Genomic DNA, 15,158 nt, shown 5'->3' on the forward strand with positions numbered 1-15,158 from the left:
TGTGTGTGTGTGTGTGTGTGTGTGTGTGTGTGGTACTGTTCCTGGCAAGGTGGATTTTTAAAAACCTTAAGGGAAGAAATCATTTACGCTCACAGGTTTAGCGGTTTCAACCCATGGTTGGCTGGTCACTGTTTTGGGGCCACGAAGAAACAGTAGGTGAAGATCAGGGTGGAAGGACACAGCAGAACCAAGTTGCTCACTTCATGGTGGCCAGGAAGCAAACAGTAAGAACAGTCTGAGGAAAAATGTATTTTTCAAAGTCACACCTCAGTGACATATTTCATTCAGCTAGGGTCTGCTTCCTAATAACCCATTCAATTATGAACTCAGTGGGTTAATCACTTATAAGATTAGACTCAAATATTCTAATCACCCATCAGTAGCTCCAACCAACTGGGGACCAAACTTCAGCACCTGAACCCTTGGGGGCAATACTTTATATCCAAACCATGACACATATATTTCTAGTATAGACCAAGAAAGGTGACAGGGATTCTGTCCCTTCAGGGGACACCAGTGCAGCTCTGGACACGATGTCTGTGGGGCTTTGGAATCTGGTGCAAACACTTAATAAGCAATTGCACATTCTAGACTATTGCTCAACAGAGAAGCCTAGGCTGGTGTCAAAGGATGTCAGAGCCCAACTCAGCCAGTGCTCATGAATATAATAGCCAGGACAAATAGTGACTTGGAATGTAGGTTTTTAATCATTTCAGCTTGAATTTGCTTGGCTCCTCTGTAGAGCTTCTGTGTTGTTCTGTTTCTCTTTCATTCTAGAAGCCCAGGTGGCTCCATGAAAGGGCCTTGAAATGTCTAGAGGACCTGGATTCGAGCCCTCACTATCTTAGTCTCTCACTGTGTGGGTAATTTGGGGGCAAACTGATTTTTCTTGGTCTCAGCCCTTCTTTGTCCATAGACTTTTGCATGAATTGACAAAGACTCTCAGCATTTTAATTCTGTTTTAGTGTGCACCAGCGCAGCCTGGACTTGCCGAGACTGGGTGGGGGAGGATGCCGAGATTGAGACCTTCTTTTCAGGTGGAAGAACAGCAAGCTTTATTTTGCCCTGACCTATACCTCTACTGCTTCTGTGGAAAACCTCCAGCCAGAAAGAACACAAACATTCTTGTCAATTACAGACCACAAGGAAGTTCCACTGTCTGTCTGGGGGAGTGAGGGCAGCTAGATCACACACCATTTTATAAAATAAATGGTGCCTGTCTTGTTACTTTGGGTGGAATACCTTGCCTGTAGTGGGGAACAGCCCTCTAATATTCCCTGTCTTAGGTGGCATCCTGCCCCCAAAGTATCGCCTGTCCATGGCTACCCAGCCACATAGCCCTAAACCAAGTATCCCCAGGACTGACAGTGCCAACGAGCCAGACCAGTGCTGAACCATCCCTCTACTTTATCCGTCCAGGCCCATTCATGCACTAACTGGGTGGTAAAATTAACAAAAGCAGTATTCCAAACCCCTCTCATATGATGGTTGAGTTCCATAACAGTAGCAGATGTATACAATACAGTGCCATGAGTAACACACATAACATGATTAGCCGTTGAAACGTCCAAAGATAGTCCGCTTACACGTGAACCAGAGCCACTTGTTGGTTTAAGGTCAATATGCCCAATTGAATATGTCCATTAAGATCATTTTGAATGTCCAAAGCATTGTTGACTCTTTCAGCCAGCTAGTTGACAGTCTCCGCGGTCTGCACAGTCTGGGAGAGAGCAACTCCGACAGCATTAGCTGTTGTGGCAAAGCTCTGCTCCAGCTGCCTTCTGGCCCCAGCCGCACTCACTCTGGGTCCAAACTGCTGGGTGAAGCGGAGCAGAACTCAGGGAAGCAGGCTTGCTGCTCCTGCTCTGGAACCACTGAAGGGGCCCCACTTAACAATCTTTTAGGCAATTTGACCATCACCAACCTGTCTGGCTACTTCCTGCTGAGCAGGGTGCTGCATTCTTGGGGGTATTTTACATCAAAATTTCAGGAGGGGGTCTCAGTGATTCAAACCACATAAATTTGCAATGAATCTACAGGTTCTCATCCTCTGTGGAGACAAAAGCAGAACCTCTTTTCCAAAGCATCGAATCCTTAGGCCTGTATTTTAAAGTCAAAATACCTTTCTTAGCAGTTCCTATAATCAAATGTCTTTCTCCAGTCCAGAACACAAAAGACAACACAATCAACATAATAACATACATCTGTACACATTCTATCTTTTTGAGGCCCTCAATTCATCCTCCCGCCTCTTCTTTATTACTTTCCTACTGGCCAGTCTTCCAGAGGGCATCTCTCAGAGCATCTCTGGGGATGAAGACACACATACTCCTTTTAATCTGACTTGGCTTGTTCCCAGTCTGGAGCATTTAAACCCCCTCCCATAATAAACCAGGGGCTAACTTGAGCTATTGTTTGTACAAAATCTTCGGTTGTCTTCCGTGTTACTTCTGTGCCTTGCTGCTTTAAGAGTTTCAGTTACTTTTTGAGGCCTTCAATTCACCCTCCCGCCTCTTCTTTATGCTTGCTAGTCTTTTGGAGGATGTCCCTCAGAGTATCTCTGGGGATGAAAAATAAAAACACTTTACCTTCCCCAATACGCTGCTCAATCGAGCCTGCAGAAGGAGTGACCCCACTTTCCAGATCTCAGTGGTACCTCCACTTGCTGTGGCCAGCGTAGCTGAGACTGGGGATGTGTGTGTGCCGTGATTGAGACATCGAGGCTACTTTTCAGGTGGAAGAACAGCAAGCTTTATTTTGCCCTGACCTAAAGCCTTTTCCGCCTCTACTGCTTCTGTGGAAAATGTACGGCCAGAAAGAACACAAACATTCTTGTCAATTACAGACCACAAGGAAGTTCCTCTGTCCGTCTGGGGGAGTGAGGGCAGCTAGATCACAACATTTTAGCTTCCATCTTGCTATTCTGGGTCCTAAAGGAAAGTCTGTAGCAGACTCTCATGGACCCTCAACTCCAGTTGCTGTAGTTCATGGCACCATCAACTGCAAAAGTCCCTTCTGGGTCCCTCATCTCCTCTCCTTTCTGGTTTACTTCTTTTTTCTTTCTTTTTTTTTTTTTGTTGTTTTGTTTTTCGAGACAGGGTTTCTCTATGGTTTTGGAGCCTGTCCTGGAACTAGCTCTTGTAGACCAGGCTGGTCTCGAACTCACAGAGATCCGCCTGCCTCTGCCTCCCGAGTGCTGGGATTAAAGGCGTGCGCCACCACCGCCCGGCCTCTGGTTTACTTCTTATTGCAAACTGAGAAGGCTGGACTCATGGTCCATCTGGCCACTCACCCAGTGTTTAGAAATGGCTTACTATGTTATAGACACTGTTTTAGATAAAAGCCCTTGTCCTTTCAGGATTTCTAAATGTGATTTGTGTGAGTTCCTCTAATGCTTGTTTCTTTGGTCCTTAGAAACATCATTCTGTTGGACCGAGAGTTTAGAGGACAAAAATCAATATTTAGATCTATGATTCATTGAATTACTCTAATTTTTTTATGATTTTTTTCCTTTCTTTTGGCTCAAGGTCAGATTCAGAGCTCTCTTTTTATTTTTATTTAATGTGGTTATTTTGTGTTCTGTTCTTCCAGATTTGACTTTCTAATTAAATTTCACCCAGATAGATGGGAAAATGAGTTCACCCTCCTTAGTTGCTCTCAGGAGTGGGAAGGGGCTTTTATAATAAGGCTGTTGGGGTGGGGGAAGGGATCACAGCTGGTAGTAAGGAAGAAGAGTCATGCATGCATAAATGAGAGCAGACCACCCTGGAGCTGGGAGAGGGTTGGTTGTCTGTCTAAACCATGAGCCTGTGTGAGGCAGGGCAGCTCTGCAGGCACCTAAGAAAGGACCTTTAACCTTTTCCAAGATGTTTATGTCTCCAAGGTGCTGGGGTTGTCAATATTGGGGGAGACAGGACAATTTCCGTTTTAATATAAATACGTCATCCTGATGCTCTCTGCTAGATGAGTCGACAGCAATCCATCCTGAATAATCTCTATCTTAATCTTTATTTCTCCAAATTCCTGTAGGAGATGGGCATTCTTGTTCTAACCAGAAAAACAAAACCCATGGCGAGGAGAATTTTGAAACAATACTGCTCATCTGGACATTTTGGTGGGCAGCATAGAAATATTTTGTGGGGTGGATAAATTTGTAAGGAAGAATTGTGGTCCATCCAGCACTTTGCAATGTCAAGAAACCGACTCAAAGCAGCCTGTCCCTCTCCCTAAGGAAGACACCCCCACCCCCTGCAAGGTCATTTGTTAACTCAGGCCCTGCCCTAGACGAGGCCCCCTATAGCGGTATCTCTGTAAGGGGGGGGGGGACACAAACCCACAGAAAACAGTCTCTGTAAGTCCGCGGACAAAGGAGGCTGTGCAAACGTTTGCAGGCTTTTTGCTCCAGAGCTGAGATTGACAGGTGATCATCTGCTGCTGGCTGATGATCCAGGCAGGGGTGGTTGGTGCAGAGTGGCAAGGATTTGCTGCCTAGCGGAATATTCATGACTTGGAGCTGTTTTCAGAAGACAGGCAGGCTCAGCTTTCCGTGGATCCGGAGTGTGGCAAGGACAAAGGAGTAGGCTGATGGCAGCAGAGGGGAGAGGTTGGGAGTCAATGGTACCCTGTTTGACAGTTAGCGGATGAGTTATGACGATGGCAGTTACTGTTTTGCAGGAGCACGTGGGACACTGAGCTGGTGGCTGTCCTAGTCAGGACTCTCTGGGTTGCCAGGGCCAGAGGGAGTTAGGGTGTTGTGATCCAGCTGCCCTCACACCCCTGACCCACCGTGCAACTTCCTTGTGGTCTGTAATTGACAAGGATGTTTGTGTTCTTTCTGGCCGGTAAGTCTCCACAAAAGGAGTAGAGGTATAAAAGGTTGCTGGGCCAAATAAAGGCTGCTGTTCTTTTACCTGAAAAGCGGCCTCTGTGTCTCAGGCCGCAGCATTAGGGGATGTTTGGAACATGTGCTTGGATAACCAGGGTTGTGTTGGTGTCTAGCATGAGGGAGATCTGCTCCTCCATTCTGCCTGAGGATATCAGAGAGCTACACTTTCTGGCACAGCCTCCCCAGCTGTTGGCCAAGTGGCTCCAGCTGCTTCAGGTGGTACCCTTATTCCATCACTGTAGAGGGAGGAGGTTTAATGTGATTAGTGGGCTTGACATGCTTCCCTGTATGTAACTCCCCAGCAGGAACCTTCCCTTTTCCCCTCCCTAGAAACCCTTCCACCCTCAAAAGTCCTCAGGAAAGGAGGTGGGATGCTTCCTCCAGAATGCGGAGGACACTGAAATCTTCAGGGACTAGAGGATGCAGGAAAGAGGCCGGCCATCCTGAGGGTGTGACGTTAAGACGATCTTAACCTGGGATGCAGGCTGGTGCAAAGATGGAAATCCCAAGAGCTTTATGGAGGAAGATACAAGCAGAGGAGGCCTGTGCTCGCTCCAGTCTGAGTACTTCCAGAAGAATGCCATGGACACGTGGGATAGGGGCAAATTTTATAGAGAAATGGCGCCCGGGTCACCTTTCATCCCCTGGTGACAGAATTGGACCTAGGAGTGCCCACCCTGTGAAGGGTGACAAAGTAGCCAAGAGAGGGAGTCAGCCCCTTTGGGTTAGAGTGGCCAATCCCGAGGAAGCCAGGCCTGAGTTGCCTGAGTAGTTGGCAGAGAGAGGCTGGGTTTGTGCTGGATGCAGAGTGGGGAGCCTGGGTCTGCTGGAGCCTCCCGTGGTCCTGAAAGGGTAGGGGTCTTGAAATAAGCAAAGCTGGGACCTACAATCCCTGAAAGAGTCTGGGGTCAAGTTCCAGGCCTGAAGCTGACATGCCCCAAGCTTTTTGTTTCTGATTTTGTTTTGTGGTGTGAGCTAGTGCAGCCGGGGCTCTCTGTCATCTGCTGCAGAAAGTGTCCTGTGTAACTTGTGAAGGAGTGGGATTTGGAGTCAGTACAGTACTGTCAGAGTCTGGGGGAGGGGGGAGGAAGAGAACGTTGGGTAGGATGCTTGGACTGTGGAGGTCCTTGAGGTAAATCACTGAAGGTAGGGATTTAAGCAGGGGTGGGGGTGGTGAGTTTCATGCTCATGTATTGGGGAAGGCTGTCAGGAGGCATGATGAAGCAAAGGATGGTGTTGCATTTGCGTGGGGGTAGTAATGTAAGAGGGACAGCATTAGCTAGTAGCTAGTGTCCTTGGGCAAATGCCAGCTGGCCATCAAGGCTTCACGATGAAGAAGGCATTCCAGATGACTGGACCACAGGGGTAAATGGAGTTGAAGCCAGGGAAGCAGAATCTCCTGAGACCTGCTGATTTGAGGTGGAAATCGGAGGTAGATAGAAATATGGGTAAGGTATGAAGTGTTTGAGTTTAGTTATTATCGGATGAGTTAGGGAAAGTCAAGAGATAAACTCCCTCCGAACCAGTAAATAGTGGCTCATTGCACCTGTTTTGCCCAGGGTCAGTTGAGAGAGACACACAGGTGTGTCGCAGTAGACCTGGAACTGCCAACAAAAGCTTGGCAGTTGCCGTTGGTGAGATTCCTCTCTCCAACATTTGCGAAAAAATGACCCACAAACACCAGATCAAATGAAACAACGGTGCTGTCTTTAGATTCTAACAGCTTCACAGAACTAGCGCTGCTCAGATCTATAGCGGGAGGCCTTGGGCCATGCAGGAACTGCCCTCCTGGACTCCCGGGTCGTGTTTTCTCCAGGGTGCCTGCAGGCCTTTAGGGACAAAACTACAGCGAGGTGTAGAGACAAGCCGGATGTGGCCCGCTCCGGAAGAGAAGAGAAGCGCGGGACAGGCGCGAGGGTGGAGGTGGTACGGTGGCTAGGATCTTGACAGTTTGACCCACGCGACATCAGGAGACCCACGTCGGCGACTAGATCTTCGGTGCAGGGTTAGGCACGCAGTCCCAAAGCACCCATGTCAGAGCCGGGGCGGGTGTGCGGCCGTGTCCAGGGCCCTCGCTCCTTTCCTAAGTTCGGCGCAGGGAGGTGCACAGGCCCTGTGCGCTCCGAGTGTGCGTGATTTCCACGCCCCAAGCTGCGTGGCCCGAGCCTGTCCTGAGGGTCGTTTGGACAATCCGAGGCCGTGTCCGCTTCCAAGGCTCTGGGAGCGGGGCGCCGCAGGCTGGAGGTCCAGCACGGACGCCTGCGGGGCGGAGCTCCAGGGCGCACTGAGGGTGTCGGGCCGGCAGGGGCGTGGCGAGCCCGGCAGGGGGCGCTGCGGGTCCCGGCGCCCCGGAGGCCTACGCGCGCCACCGTCGCCTGCACTCCCGCCAGGAGGAGCTGGCTGCGGTGGAAAACCCTACGCACAGCAACGGAGGCCGGGACCTTAGGCGGTGAGTGCGGCGCGCGCCGGGTTCCGAGCGGTTCCGAGGCTCCCGGCTGGGGGGCTTGTGTCTAGGGTCTCGGGTGGCGACCCCGGAGAGCTGTCTTTGATGCCGGGATCGGGAGGCAGGGGCGGGCTTCCAAGCAGCGGGTGTGAACCCCACCACTAAGCTCTTTCCCTTATCTACGCGCTCCCCAGTTTCCACCTCTCCTTGTACCCCTCCCCGCGCCGGGGGTCCCCGCCCTCCGACCTGCGTCCCCTTTCACAACCCGGCACCCTAGAAGCCTGTCTGCACACCCCCTTTCTCCCGCAAGCCCTCCCACGCCTACCTCCTCCTGGGTGCCAGCCGCCTGCCTCTCTCCCAGCTTTGCTCCTACCGTCCCCGCCGCCACCCTTGCGGGCTCCCATTCTGCCCCCGTGCTCCTACCGCGCGATTGCAGCCGGAATCGGAGCTCTGGGATCCCCCTTCTCCCAGCTGTCCCGAACCTGCGGTGTCCAGGTAAAGGCGACCGCAACTTCGCGGCCTGCCCCGGGGGTGAGGCTGGTTCTTCTCTACCTGCCGCCGCCGGCGCCGGAACCCTGGGCCCAGCCAAGCGCCACTCTGCGAGTGTATGCTAAGCTTGCTCAGTGCTCTACTCAGGACTGTGTGGTTACTTGGTTGCTTGCTTTTGCTCGGCGAACTTGGATACAGACGTTGCTAATTCTAAAAGGAAGCCGGCTTTGCCACACACAAATATGGAGCAGGTTTTCTTGGCTGCGACCGCTGGCTTTCAGTTGTACCTGTGGATGAGGAAGGATTAGCGATGCAGAGGGAACGGAGCCATATCCCAACTCCCACCCACCCATCTCGGCCCTGGGAAGCACAGGGGAATATGACTGGCCTCTCCTGGCCAGTGTCTTTGTGGAAAGGCAAGAATGCTTTCTAAACATTCAACAGGTAAAACCAGTTAAGACTTTGGAATCAGATCTGGTGTGGATAGGGACGTGTGGGGTGAATGGCCAAGAACGTCCACCCTGGGAAAGTTCCACTACTTAGGGACATTTGTTGCTCTTTGCAGCAGGCCTTAGCGTGGACCCCAACTATGGAATAGACAGCGCCGAGCCCAGCCTACCCTCTAGAACTGTCGGTCGGGCTTGGCAGCAGCCCCCTCCTCAGAGATATTGGTGCCCTGTCGGGGACGTTTGTGGGAAGAGGATTTAAAGCAGATGGCTTGGAAACCCTCCTGGTCCCTGGAGAGAGGTGGAGATAGCATGACGACAGCCTGAAAGCCAGTGTGTGCATTCACTCATTCCCTTCTGGGCCCTTTCATTAAATCTTGGATTAAATTAATTGCCTATTCAGAAAAAAAGAACAAGTAAAGGATATTTCTCTTTTAGGATTGGCTCTTGGCCAGTCCACCCTTACAGATAGATACCTTGGAAGGCTTCAAATGAGCACCAGAGGCAGGGCGGACCACCTGGGGCAGAGCGCTCTGAACTGTGACCTGCCCTAGAAGTAGCTCTGTTTGTTCTTTGATGGCTCCATTATTAGTTCAATATCCCTTTACCATGGAACAGATAACTGGCCAGAGATACAGCGGGGCTCAGTAGGACCCTTCTGAATGTTCACAACTTCTCCTTGTCCTCCCAGCGATAGGTTGTTGTCAGGAACACCTGCAAGATTGGGGTGGGCATATCTTTGTGACCTTAGGACCTGGCCAGGTGCCCTCTGCCTGGTACTCAGTGTTTTTTATTTTGTTTTGTTATTAAAAAAAAAAAAAGCCCAGCACTCGGGAGACACAGGATCTCTGTGAGTTCAAGGCCAGCCTGGTCTACAGAGTGAGTTTCAGGATAGCCAGGGCTACCCAGAGAAACCCTGTCTTTTAAAAAAAAAAATCCCTTCTTGCACCAGTCTTGAGTCCACAACCCTTGCTCTCAGAAGTCTCTCAACTCCACAGGTTTGAATATGTGAGTATATAAATGATAGTCTTTCTTGCTAGGCACAGATTCGCCATGCATTGGTGGGACCAGAGGTGTGAAGGGACAGAGAAGGAATAGAAAGTCCAGTCTCTAGGTCAGGTTCTGACAACTGGTCCTATCTCTCAGTGAAGACTGGGGATTTAAGAAAGGAAATGATTGTCTGTACCCTAGAGGTGAGGGGGGCACGATGGGCACTTTAATGATACCCAGAGGCTGCCTACTGAGAAGTAAGTACACCAGGCTTATCCTGCAGGCCCTGGGCTGTGAGCCTGGCTTCATATGTTATTCCTATTTGTTTGCTTATTGATTGATTGATTCTATGTGGTCTGAAACTCTGTGTAGACTAGACTGGCCTCTAATTTATACAGATCCACCTGCCTCTGTGTACCAAGTGCTGGGATTAAAGAGCTGCATCATCTTGCCTGGTGGGCCTGGTTTCGTGGACATACCCTATTCCTGCCTGCTGATGGAGGAAGCCGCTAGGGAGCTAGGGTCCCTTGCCAAGCTCCCCCAGCCTCTTCAGGTTGTGCTGTTCTCACTTTGGTGGGTACTGCCCACTCCAGAAGTGGTTCCCGTGGCAGCCTAGGAGTGTCTCTGTGTGCACATTGCTGCCTGTGTGTTTTATGGCTCTGCTGAGGGGAGAAGCTCCAGTGTTGAGGGATGGTCTGTAAGCAGAGAAAGCAAAGTTAGCTCTTCTGTCCTTGCGAAAGGCGGTTTTGAGGAAGAGCACACCTAGGGCCCTGACTGCAGGGCCTCTGTCTACTCTCCTTGGGAAGCTGGGGACAGCAGGAATTCAGAGTTATACTTGGTCATGGGAACTTGTTCTTCCCTGATTGTCATTAGCTTATCTTTCCCATCCAGACTGCCTCTGTCTTCAGGTTTGGCTCTTACCCAGAATTCCTGCAGCTGGTAGGAACCTGTTTTCTAGAAGAGGTTTAATTGATGCCCGCAGTTTGTGAGTGAGGATGGGAGAGGGAGAGAGACGCCACTATATGCAGGGGACAGGGGAGACGGCAGGAGAAGAGCAGAATCCTGGCAGTCCAGGAAAGGGATGTCCCAGACAGGACTCTGGTTGGTAGGTAAGAAGTCTGCCTGCTTTCAGCTGTAGGTGTTACCACTACAAGCAAAGTCACCGAGACAGAAAAAAGATGAGCCGTTGGTCTGAGGATAGGTGTGTTGGGCTCACTCTTCTGCTTCTTAGAAGACCCGGGAAGCCATCTAAGAGATGGCCATGACTAGATGGGAAGACCGTTGGCTGTTGTAAACTTTATGTCAGGAATGTGCCCCTGGGGATGTGGTCCACTGAGCCGGGTTGGTCTGGGGTCTGGCCTGGGGAAGGCACCTCACTCCAGAGATGCTGCGGGAATTATCTAGAAGAGCAGCTGTGAACCGGTGTTCAGTGAGCGAAGGAAAGAATGGTCTTCTAGTAGGAGAGGGAGGCAGACTCTCAGGCATCCATCTTGGACCTGACTAGCATGCAGGGCATACACACTCACATTTCTGTTGGCAAGGCACCCTTTGTCATCTCCCTGTCCCCCTCCGTGTCATTATGTATGAACAGCTTCCTTAGGGAGAGCCGTGGCCAATAGCATGGAAACCAGACCTTCAAAACACAGATGAAGGTCAGAATTACTATGCTTGGTTTTGACCTCCCCTCCCCACCTCCCTCCCCTTCACTTTGGCTTGTGGGGAAAGCCATCATTTATACTAAATTTATACATACCTCCCTTTGATTTTTAGAGACCTCCCTTTCGAACTAACAAGTGGCAGCTTGCTTCCCCAAGGTGGTCTCATTCTTGGATCCAGTACTGACCTGTAGAGATAAAATGGTATTATTTCGAGCACTTTAACTAGAAAATAAAATATCTTGCTAATTTTATTATTTGCAATCGCAGAAGAGTCTGAGGATGGAATAAAATATTGTTAAGTCGTTGCTTATAAAATCAGAGAGGTGAGTTGCACTAAAGTCATTGAAGTTGTAGCAGAATTGTTTAAAAGCTTAGAAGTAAACTCGTATGTTTTTAAATGTTACTACTAAAATGTAGGGAGATTTAAATTTTAACTGCCTTAAAAATGTAGGCCAAAAAAAAAAATAGACATTTGGGGAAGTACGGAAGTTTTTAGTACCGTACAAACATTGGAACCCTCCATAAATTGTGCTCTGTGTTGAAATGCGGTGTGATGGTTAGTTTTGATTGCCAAGTTGACAGGATCCAGAAGTGTCTAAGACACAAGCGTCTGGGCATGCCAGTGTGGGGTTACTGAGATGCTCTTAATTGAGCTGGGAAGACCCGCTTTAACTGTGTGTAGTGCGGCTGTATGGGCTGGGGTCCAGGACTGCATGAATGGGGGAGAGCAAGGTGAACATTAATGTTCACACTCTCTGCTTCTGACACCACGGATGGACGGCCTCCCTTGGCCCAGTAAAGCCAAATGAACCCTCCCTCCCTTAAAATGCTTCTTGTGAAGGACTTGGTCATAGAAAGGGAAGTGATAAATGTAGGAGAAAGGGACTTTAGGGGGTCCAAAGGCTTCCTTCCCTTAGAACTGAGTGTGGTGGCGCTCTCTCTCTCTCTCTCTCCCCCTCTCTCTCTCTCTCTCTCTCTCTCTCTCTCTCTCTCGCGCGCGCGCACACACACACACACACACACACACGTCTTCCCTTAGAAGTCAGCTTTCTTTAGCAGAGAATACTTTATTGATTTGAATAATCTTGCTACAGTTGCTGGATAATCAGCTCTGATTACACAGCCATTTGGAGTTTGCAGGTGGCCTCTTATGTCAGGTATAAATGGGTTTTGACTCTCCTTAGACCATTCTGCAAGTCAAACAAAGCAGCCTATGTACTGTTGACTTTCTGGAAAGATTTTCCTCGTTTGTGGCTGTCAGATTCTCTGTGGATGACTGCCTTCTTCTTGAAGACCTGAGTTTGGTTGTGGAATTCAACACAGTGCGGTAGGTAGGAGTGGAGGCTAGAGCCCGGAGTGACTTTGGATCCTGGGTGTGTCCTCACTAAGTGTGTATCCTTGGGTAACTTACTTACCTTCTGTGCCTCAGTTTCCCTATTCATGAAATTGAGGTGATGAGAATGCTTATTTTGTTGTATTACTGAGCTCTAATATATGTGGCAAGGGTTTAGAGCTGTGTCCAGTACATGGTTCTTAACAAGTATTAATTGTTGTTGCTGTTCACTCATTGATTTGGGTGCCAACTGACTATGTTCAGATGATGGAGAGAGAAATAGCCTTTAGAATATTTAGGTGGGTGCTGGGGATTGAACTCCGGTCTCATGCACGCTAGGTAAGCATTCTTCCACTGAGCTATACCCCTTACCCAAGAGGATAGATATAGGCTAATGGACAAAATGTGTCTGTCCTAATGGAACAAAGGGTTTAAGGCTGGGTTCACAATGAAGAACTGGCATGGCAGTAAAGAACTGTCTCAGACTCTGACCTGGCTCCCGGCCACCTGTCAGGGCTATGAGCGGCTGAGGGTTAGGATAGAAAGGGGAGAGGCTGGTGATCTGCAGCTGGCACCCAGCTGCCAGCTGTTTAAATAAACTAGAAACTCATTTGGATTGCTCGGTGTCTGACCCAGGCTTGTGGTTAATATTTTAACTCATTCTTGGATGCATGTCATTAGTGAGAAGTGGGATCAGAGGCCATAAGCCCAGTATTTGCTCGCCAGCTGGTACTTCCAGCATTAGTCTTGCTCCCAGCTGCAGGATGCTGTCCCCACTCCTGTTTCAGATTGCCTCTTCAGCTACCCCAGCAGCCTCCACACCTTTGGAGACCCACTTCTCTCTCAGAGCGAGTGGCTGCTCTGGAGACAGGTAGCAGACTAGACAGAGACAGAGGCGGGCCGTGCGTCTCAGGTGTGCCATAGCCGAGTCTTCTTACCTGAGAAACTGTTGAGAGGTTTGGGTTCACTAACTGGTCCACCCTGCTCAGGCTGCAGCTGGCATGTCCACCTGTGCCTTGGGAGAGCTGACATGGGCCTACAGTTGTGGGCAGTGCCCTGGGGTTCCTCTGGGATGACTCTTTAGGTATCTCTGCTTCCTAGATTGCTCGGCGTGTGGGTAGCACACCTTCTATGAGGGGAAACTGGCAACTCTTTCTCTTGTTGAGCAGCCTCTTCATTTCTGTTCATTTTTTTAAGGATATTTATCTTTATTTTGTGTTCATTGGTATTTGCCTGCATATACATCTGTGTAAGGGTGTCAGATCTGGAAGTTACAGTTGTGACCTGCCATGTGGGTACTGGAAATTGAATCTGGATCCTCTGGAAGAGCAGTCAGTGTTCTTAACTGCTGGGCCGTCTCTCCAGCCCCTCTGTTCATTTTTAAACTTGGAATGAATGAGATTTTGTGTTTTGTTTTTTTTTTTTTGAAAAAAAAAACAGAAAAAGAAAGAAAGATCTTGCCTCATACTTGGACAGCAGAAATGGCAAATGATTTCATTCATGTCCAAAGAATTGAGTTTAAAGGGGGCACCTCTCTGCCTTGGAGCTCTGACTTCTCTGTTTTTCCTCTTGATCTCCCCGCCCGGTCCTCTTTTGCCGCCATTCTGTCTGTCTCTCTCTCAGTTCTTAATGGAAACTCAGACCTGAAAAAAATCAAAGCTTGGACATTAATGATCTAAGGTCATGGCCTAGATGGTTCATTTCTTTGGCTTTGTCTTCAAGCTGAAAAATTACTGACTTCTAGAGAAAGTATATTTTAGAAGCTGCCTAACGCAGCAGGCAGAAGGAGGCCGGCTTCCCCGCTGTCTCTGGCGGTTCTGAGTTCGCGGCATTTGCGTTTTGATTTTCTCCTCTTGTGCAGTCTTGATCTAATGACAGTTGATTACCCCGGAGCAGCTGCATTAATTGATGGTATTTAACGACTCTGCTTACAGTGGGTAATTGCCGTCGGCTCAGCTAAGGATAGCACGTTCTTTTTACTTTCTCTCAGCTTGGGAAGTCTTAACATTGGGTGCCCGATGCCATAGACTTCTGCATGAATTGGCAAAGACTTTCAGTATCTTAACTCTGTTTTAGCTTCCGTCTTGCTACTCAGGGCCCTGTGGGGATGTCTCTAGTCCCACCCAGGATCCGTCTTCCTCATGGACCCTCAACTTCAGTTGTCTGTGAGACCTTCTCCCCCAGTCCTGGTCCACTTCCCGGTGCGTACAAGCCCCCAGGACACTGTGCATTCTCAGCATCTGTCACTCACATACCCGCACTGACTGCTCAGGGGCCCGCCTCCCCAAGGTGTCTGGGGAGTGGAGAGCAGAGGCTCTCACCCAGCACATCTCAGAGGCTTCCACTCCTCACAGGCTGGCAGGAAACAGGGCTCAGTACAAGCTGAGGGAGTAGGTGTGGGTGGTGTATTCACCGCCACCGCCTGGCTTAGGAATATACTTTTTGCACACACGGGTCCAACACTGGCTGTTCCTGATGGTGAGGTAACTCTCCGTGAAGAGGTGGCTTACGGACACGTGCTCTGTAGGCAGCCGTCCTCATTTGCACCAATCATCGGCAGAAGCAGGAACATGGAGGACAGTGTTGCAGTGTCTTATGGGCCAGGCTCGGGGTGAAGCACTGCCTCTAGCATGCCAGGGTTCAGCCCCAGAACTTGTATACTTTCTGCAAGGAAGGCTGGTAAGGGTTTTCCGTTGCATACCTAGGAGGAGGAAATGCTTTATGGTTAGCCACAGTCTCTGCTGTTCTGTTTCCTCCAAAGTCAGACCTCTTGATAGCAAGGAAGAAGGATTGAATATTGAGGGGCAGTGTGTGTGTGTGTGTGTGTGGGGGGGGTCTTTCCATGGAAGGAAAGGTGCCAGGAAGGCTCCAGCTGAAAGTGGCATCTGTCTTATGAGATGTCCGGTTTCAGTCA

The 15,158-nt window shown here is 49.6% G+C and overlaps 1 protein-coding gene across 2 annotated transcripts in view; it reads left to right on the top strand.

The window, feature by feature from the left end:
* The first annotated feature begins 7,209 nt into the window (after nucleotides 1-7,209).
* Pxylp1 (2-phosphoxylose phosphatase 1) overlaps nucleotides 7,210-15,158 on the top strand; it is a 64,155-nt gene continuing 56,206 nt past the window's right edge. Inside the window, exon 1 of one of the 2 annotated variants that reach the window (XM_041676713.1) lies at nucleotides 7,210-7,334. The gene's annotated coding sequence lies outside the window, so the exon portion shown is untranslated. Of the gene's footprint in view, nucleotides 7,335-14,829; nucleotides 14,924-15,158 lie in introns of those variants that run through there. The other variant, XM_041676712.1, reaches the window with a different exon arrangement.

Source organism: Microtus oregoni, unplaced genomic scaffold, assembly GCF_018167655.1.
Source record: "Microtus oregoni isolate MIOR12 unplaced genomic scaffold, Mior012 000028F_ref0000031, whole genome shotgun sequence".
Taxonomy (NCBI): domain Eukaryota; kingdom Metazoa; phylum Chordata; class Mammalia; order Rodentia; family Cricetidae; genus Microtus; species Microtus oregoni.